The following is an 8,752-nucleotide window of genomic DNA, read 5'->3' as shown; positions in this document are numbered from 1 at the left end:
ACAAAAACAGCAAAAAAATGTACCAACATACCCTCTGGGGCGTATTTGGTGCTCTCTAGACATGTATATAGCAGTACGTTTTCATAATGAGCCTGGGTTGATTAATTAATGTTAGTTCTTGATTAGCGCATGCCTAAGCTCATTAGTTCAAAATAAAGTAATGTTTAGTTTGCATTTTAGCACATCATTATTCATGTATGGTCATTGTAAAATGTTATAGCACAGTTGTACAAAAGCTATTTTTATTAGGAAAAATCTTAACAATGATAATAAGACCTGTAGTTAGTGTCTAACATTGTCATGGTATTATTCCAGGTGAAGATAGTGATGTTGTCTTTAATTGCGCACTTCAGAGTGATTATGTCATAGGGATCCCCACTTACGGTTGGAATTTGCCTTACCTTTTATGCTATGATGATGATATCTGAGTGCACTCGTTTTCTGTCTAGTACACTCTGCCGCCAAGTGTTGACAGCTTTTGAATACTATCACAAGTTCTGCCCTGAACATACGTGTGCCTAAAGCACAAACACTTCACCTCGCTTACCAACTGTTCTATGTTTGTACAATCCATGAATATTACCACCAGTCATGTTTGAATGATATATTCACTATCTGTATATGTAAACGTGGAAACACAATATTTATACTTTCATCTGGACTTCCAACAATCTTTCCTGTCTTTAGTATCAACACATGGTTTAATGTATGGTTTAATATGAATGAATGCCGACGGTTGTGTACACTGACCATGTAATCTTAGTAGAAGCTTTAGGATAACAAGATCAAATGAATGTTTCATGTCTGCATATTGATTTACTTGGACCAGCATGTGTTAAGTGCAGTAGTGAGAGTTTGACACAATATTTTGTGCACATTTTTTTTCACTCCACACTGGTATGGTTCCAGAAGAAAAAAAAGAATTAGATTTTTAACAGTAAATTGTACATTTTCAAAAACAGACCTGTTGTAAACTTTGAGGTTGTTGATTGGATGTTTTTGACACAAATGTTTGCATTAACTGATTCATTCAATCATTTTCTTTTTCGGCTTAGTCCCTTTATTAATCAGGGGTCGCCACAGCGGAATGAACCACCAACTTATCTTGCATACGTTTTACGCAGCAGATGTACTTCTAGCCGCAACCCAGCACTGGGAAACAACCATACACTTTTGCATTCACACATCTGTGGATTTGTAGGAACCAGCGACCTTGATGTGAGGCGACAGTGCTACCCAATGAGCCACTGTGTTGCCTGCATTAATTCAACCTATTTAAAAAAAACCTATCATATTTGATTGCTGAATATATTCAAGAAATCAAATTTCCATATCTTATTGTGTTATTTGCAATGCTTCATGGGATTGTAGTTCTTTGCTTCAGTACTGGAATTTGCAGAGTGCAGACTTTGTTTCAATATGATGATGTTTTTCCTATACTGAAATGAAATATTGATGAAAGGGTGGGGTCATCTTTCTATGTTTGGATGGGCGTGGCTAAGTATACTTCACCCAAACCATCAAACCGACATCAGAGAAGGGCTGCCATTCCAGAGCAAATAGTTTGAATATGATTAAAGATTACCAAAAACATTTTTTTTTCACCTTAAGACTAATAATGCTGGCAGCTAGCTCTCTGCAACTCTCACATGGTTGCCCACTGAAGCGAAGCAGTACTGTGCCCGGTCAGTACCTGGATGGAAGACCACATGGGAATGGAAGGTTGCTGCCAGAATTGGTGTTAGTGAGGCCAGCAGGGGGTGCTGCCCCAGTAAATTGCTAGGGACTCTATATTATTCCTAGCACCTGACTCTCTGTTGTCGTTAAAAACATCCCAGCATGTCCTTCGAAAATGAGTAGGGGTTTAACCCCGGTACCCTGGCCAAATTTGCTCACTGGCCTCTGTCCATCACCGCCTCCTAACCATGCCGAACCCATATCATAATTGGCTACATCACTCTGTCTCCCCTCCACCAATCAGCTGGTTTGTGGTGTGTGGTCTGACACAATATGGCTGTGGATGCTGCACACTGGTGGTGGATGAGGAGATTCCCCCAAAAATGTGTAAAGCACTTTGAGTGTCCAGAAAATCGCTATATAAATGTAGGGAATTATTACGATTATTATTAAGACTAATAATGTGCGCTAGCAAAATAAAAAACCCATTAACTTCATGCTAAACTTAAGTCGTTTTTTAATTCTTTTTTTATATACATTTTTAAAAGTTCATTTTTCAAATAAACGTTTGCAATGTTGAAATTCACCTTGTAGCTGGTTTTTAATGGCGTATAACACTTGAAAATGTTTTGTTTTGTTCTTTTGGAAAAAATAAATAGAACAAATACTCCTCTAACCAATGTCACTGGAAAAAATAAGATTTTTAAATAGTTTTTAGTTACATTTCAAAAGAAGTACTTTAATCACTTTCATGATCATGTTATGTTGGTCATGTTAGCATGTACATACTCATAATTCATTTTAGCTAAACTGTATATGAAGAAAGATTCAAATATGAAGAGTTCAGATGCAAAAACCTCTAAAGGCCATCTGAAATGTTCTCCTAAAATGAGCATTTTCTCAGATTCCTATTTTATGTTCACTTATTTCACTTTAAAGGCAATGAAAAGAACTTATTCATCACTATAAAAACAAAACACCTGAGCCTACACACAGGAGTCAGTGAAAAAGTCTAATTTTAGAAGAAAATATCAAATAGCACTCAGAACAGGGGTCGGGAACCTTTTTTCAGCAAAGAGCCATTAAAGATTTTTTGGCCAAATGCCTTTATTAAAGAGCCATTATTTATTTTAACAACACCTTTATTTATGCCTATGCACAACTGAAAAATAAACAAATATGAAACCTCATAAGTTAAGTAATCCATGCATGAAGAAAAGACAATTTGAATTTTTTTTTTTCTATTTGCCATCACCACTCATAAATGCTGTTTGAATTTACATGTACGAGGTTCCCATAGAAATGTAAGTTGTTTGACCTTTATTGGTGTCGCAAATCAAGTTTATTCACAGAGCAACACACACGCAATTGGTCGAAACGTCCTTTTATTGTGAACTGAGTTCCGCTGCATAAAACACATGCTGGATAAGCTGGCGGTTCATTCCACTGTGGCGACCCCGGATTAATAAAGGAACTAAGCTGAAAAGAAAATGAATGATTGAATGATAATTATAGTAAAACGGAATTGTAATCATGTTTTCAATAGGAAACTGATTTGTAGTGACGGTTATAATTTTTTTAAAGCGTAAAATTTTATTGAAGGGAGACAGCTGGAGAGCCACGTATTTTTGGTCAAAAAGCCAGATGTGGCTCATGAGCCATAGGTCCCTTACCACCGATTAAGAGATTTTTTCATCTAGACTCTTTATATAAACAGAGTAATTTTGTTTTGTAGTGATATACTGTGCATTTCATATGATGTTTTTATACAGTAAGTAGGGAAAACACACATATAAACCCTGTTTTTAAAGATTAATTATTTTTGCAGTGTCATGGATTGGTCAGGCTCTCACGACCCCCACTCACGAAGATCACCATCACCTGACTTCTAATGAGCACACAGCTGCATCACATTCACGAGCACCAGATAAAAGCACAGCACTCCAGTCGCTCATTGTCCGGGCTCGTCTCGACGAAAGCGGACAACTGAGCGACCACTCAGCGTAGTCATCCTCAGCTAAAACAAACGATTTACTTACCTGTTCTCTTTGTATTCCTCCTAGTCTTCCTGGTCCTCCCGAATCGTCCTGTCTTCCAGTCCTTCCAAGTCTGTGTCATCCTCTGTCAGCTGTATCTGGTGTGTGCTGTCCATCCTCGTGTATTCCTGTTACCCAGCCACGGAGGAAAAGACCCCAACATCATTCCTGATCCTCCTGGCTATCCTTCATGTGCTCCTTGTTGTCATGTAATAAACACCCTAACGTTTCCTTACCTCTGTCTCCTGTCCGCTTCATAACAGAAGCCCGGACCAATAACGACGACAACATGAGCACCCCCGATCACCTTCAAGAGCTGGTGGACCAGTTGAAGCGGATTCTACAGCCACCAGCTCCACTTTCCAACGCACCACCAGCACCGAGCACTTCCGCCTCCACAGTTTCTTCTTCGGCCCTTCCTTCCAGTCCCATGGCCCGACCAGCGCCCTACTCAGGCGGAGCGGGGGAGTGCAATGGTTTTCTGTTACAATGTTCCCTCATATTCGAAATGCAACCTTCTCTATATCCCACAGATAAGTCGAAGATCGCCTACATCGTATCTCTACTCTCTGGACCTGCACTTAAATGGGCTGAGACGATCTGGAACCAAGCCGGGCCGGTCATGAATTCCATCACTACCTTCACGGAGTATTTCAAAGAGGTGTTTGGACGTTCTGATGGGGAAGTAGCCGCTGGAGAGCAGCTGTATCATCTAAAGCAAGGTACTCTATCTACACAGGAATATGCTCTCCGGTTTCGCACTCTAGCAGCTGCAAGTGGATGGAATGAGAGATCGTTGTTGACCACGTACCGGCTCGGCTTGGAACCCACTCTCCGAATCCAACTGGCCACATTAGATGATACAATGGGTCTGGAGAGATTCATCCAACATTCTCTCCGATGTTCCGATCGTCTCCGTTCCTATCAACAGGACACCATCACCCCCTCGTCTGCACTCCTCCAATCGCCTGAGTCAACAGCCTCTCCAGAACCAGAACCCATGATAATAGAGTCTGGAAGACTGACATCAGCGGAACGACAGAGGAGGCTGACCCGGGGTCTGTGTCTATACTGCGGTGTCAGTGGACACACCCGTATGGAGTGTCCCCTTCGTCCCATTCGGACTTCAGTGAGTGTATTCAGTACGAATATTGAACAATGTAAACCACTTACTACCACCGTACAAATAACTACTGCCTCTATTTCTCTCCTTGTCACAGCCCTCATCGACTCCGGGTCAGCAGGGAACTTCATCTCCCAATCCCTCTGTCGTCAACTCCACCTCCGTACTGAGGCGTCCTCGCATATATACCAGATACAACCGATAACCCAGTGCACTCGATCTTCGACCCGTATCCATCGACAATGCGAAGACATCCTTCTTCAAGTGGGGTTGTTACATCAAGAGAGGATTCAATTTCTGGTTCTGGAGGGTGCAAATATGGACATCATTCTAGGGCGCCCGTGGCTGGTGAAGCACGATCCCATCATCTCTTGGGGCACAGGAGAGATAAAGAAATGGGGATCTGGATGTACACCTGCCTGTTTTCCAAATCTCCCTCTTCAAGGTCGGAACCCCATTTCTTTGTTTGCAACATCGGTCGAGAGCCCTCCTGAGAAGCAGTCTATCCACATTCCTAAGGAGTACAGCTCCTTTCATGATGTCTTCTGCCCCAAGAGAGCTTCCCAGCTACCGCCGCATCGGCCATGGGACTGCGCGATCGACCTAGTTCCAGATGCCCAGTTGCCAAGAGGTAGGATCTACCCGCTCTCGCTTCCAGAGAATCAGGCAATGGAAGATTACATAAGGGAAGCTCTGAGTCAGGGGTACATACGTCACTCAAAATCACCAGCCGCCTCAAGCTTCTTCTTTGTGGCCAAGAAGGACGGAGGGCTGCGTCCATGCATCGACTACAGGGTCCTAAATAACGGTACAGTAAAATACCGATATCCCCTTCCTCTGGTACCAGCCGCTTTGGAACAGCTCCGAGAAGCTAAAGTCTTCACTAAATTGGACCTCCGCAGCGCGTATAATCTGATAAGAATACGTGAGGGGGACCAATGGAAGACAGCATTCGTGACCCCTACTGGCCACTATGAATATGAGGTCATGCCTTACGGTCTGGTCAACGCCCCCTCCGTATTCCAAAACTTCATTCATGAAGTCCTCCGGGAGTTTCTTCACCACTGTGTAATAGTGTACATAGATGACATCCTCATTTACTCCCGGAGTGAGGCCGAACATCGCCAACACGTTGCGGAGGTCCTACACACATTGAGAGAACATCACCTCTACCTCAAAGCGGAGAAATGCTCATTCCACCAGAAGTCGATTCATTTCTTGGGATACATCATTGACCAAACCGGTATACGTATGGATGGGAAGAAAATTGAGGCTGTTCTATCCTGGTCAGAACCCACTTCCATTAAGGAGCTCCAGAGGTTTCTTGGGTTTGCTAACTTTTATAGACGGTTTATCAAGGACTACAGCAGGATTACATCACCTCTCACTAATCTCCTCAAGGGTAACCCCAAAGGACTGGAGTGGACCAAAGAAGCAGCCGCAGCCTTCCGCCTTCTTAAGAAGGAGTTCACAAGGGCCCCACTCCTGACTCATCCTGACCCAAATCTTCCTTTCGTGGTGGAAGTGGACGCATCCACCACCGGCGTCGGGGCAGTATTATCTCAACATCATGATACACCGCCCCGACTGCATCCCTGTGCCTATTTCTCTCGGAAGTTGAGCCCGGCGGAGCAGAATTACAGCATAGGAGACAGGGAGCTTCTAGCAATCAAGCTAGCCTTGGAGGAGTGGCGTCACTGGTTGGAGGGAGCCAAACATCCGTTCCAGGTGATCACAGATCACAAAAACCTCCAATACATCAAAGAGGCCAAGAGACTATGTCCACGTCAAGCCAGATGGTCACTTTTCTTCTCACGTTTTGATTTCTCCATTTCCTATCGTCCAGGACCCAAGAATCTAAGAGCAGACGCTCTCTCTCGTTTACACGAGCATCACGATCATGAAGAACTCCCAACGAAGATTCTTCCCGAACACATCTCCATTTGTCCGATCACCTGGAACGCTCCTCCAGTCGTTGCCACTCCGGAAGCCCCTGCTCCGCCGGGATGCCCTCCTCATCGGCAGTTCATACCACCTGAACACCGGGTAGATCTGATCCACTCCTTACATACCTCGCTAGGCACTGGACATCCAGGGATCAACAATACTCTCTCGCTAGTATCCCAACGATTCTGGTGGCCAAACATGGCAAGGGATGTGAGGCAATATGTTCAGGGCTGTAAGGACTGTGCCCAATCCAAGAGCCCACGTCATCTACCCGCTGGAAAGCTCCATCCCTTGCCGATTCCGAACCGTCCCTGGTCACACCTAGGAGTGGACTTTATCACTGACCTCCCTTCGTCAGAAGGTAATACCTGTATTCTAGTCATAGTAGATAGATTCTCAAAGTTTGTCAAACTAATCCCTCTGAAAGGTCTTCCCACAGCCTTTGAAACTGCCGACAATATCTTTAATCAAGTCTTCAGGTCATTTGGTATTCCAGAAGATATTGTGTCGGACAGAGGTCCACAGTTCATCTCACGTCTATGGAAAGCCTTCTTCAAGCTCCTAGGTGTGGCCGTCAGCCTCTCTTCTGGATATCATCCCCAAACCAACGGGCAGACAGAGAGGAAGATTCAGGAGGTGGGACGGTTCCTGAGGACCTTCTGCAGTGGTCACCAGAACTCCTGGAGCCAGTATTTGGGCTGGGCAGAATATGCCCAAAATTCACTGCGGCAACCCTCCACCGGACTCACGCCATTCCAGTGCGTCCTGGGCTTCCAACCACCGCTCTTTCCCTGGGATGGCGAACCATCTGATGTCCCCGCAGTGGATCACTGGTTCCGGGAGAGCGAGAGAGTCTGGGACGAGGCTCATCAACATCTGCAGAGGGCAGTCCGTCGAAGCAAGGTAACCGCCGATAGGAGAAGGTCTGAAGAACCCAGATACACACCCGGACAAAAGGTGTGGCTATCCACCCGGGACATACGCATGCGACTGCCCTCTCGCAAGTTAAGTCCCCGATTTGTTGGTCCCTTCACCATCGTGGAACAGGTTAACCCCGTCACCTACAAACTACAATTACCCTCTCACTACCGTATTCACCCTACATTCCACGTATCACTCCTGAAACCCTATCACGATCCTGTTCTTCCCTCCACAGAGCCTGACCACGAAGAGGAACCCCCTCCTCCACTGCTCCTAGAAGAAGGAGCCGTCTACGCAGTGAAGGAGATCTTGCGTTCCCGACGTCGTGGTGGCCAGTTGGAATACCTGGTGGACTGGGAAGGGTACGGCCCCGAAGAAAGGACATGGGTTCCCAGAGCTGATATTCTCGATCCTAGTCTCATGGTGGAGTTTCATGAGAGCCACCCTGAGTTCCCAGCGCCTAGAGGCAGAGGGAGACCACCACGGCGTCGGAGGTGTCGGCCCTCAGGAGCGGGCCCTGGGGAGGGGGGTACTGTCATGGATTGGTCAGGCTCTCACGACCCCCACTCACGAAGATCACCATCACCTGACTTCTAATGAGCACACAGCTGCATCACATTCACGAGCACCAGATAAAAGCACAGCACTCCAGTCGCTCATTGTCCGGGCTCGTCTCGACGAAAGCGGACAACTGAGCGACCACTCAGCGTAGTCATCCTCAGCTAAAACAAACGATTTACTTACCTGTTCTCTTTGTATTCCTCCTAGTCTTCCTGGTCCTCCCGAATCGTCCTGTCTTCCAGTCCTTCCAAGTCTGTGTCATCCTCTGTCAGCTGTATCTGGTGTGTGCTGTCCATCCTCGTGTATTCCTGTTACCCAGCCACGGAGGAAAAGACCCCAACATCATTCCTGATCCTCCTGGCTATCCTTCATGTGCTCCTTGTTGTCATGTAATAAACACCCTAACGTTTCCTTACCTCTGTCTCCTGTCCGCTTCATAACATGCAGCATATTGAGGGCAATAATAAGAAGGGATGTCCAGATCCGA

Source organism: Danio aesculapii, chromosome 6 (assembly GCF_903798145.1).
Source record: "Danio aesculapii chromosome 6, fDanAes4.1, whole genome shotgun sequence".
In the NCBI taxonomy this organism is placed as follows: Eukaryota; Metazoa; Chordata; class Actinopteri; order Cypriniformes; family Danionidae; genus Danio; species Danio aesculapii.
The sequence above is the reverse complement of the archived record's forward strand: the minus strand, read 5'-3'. Positions refer to the sequence as shown.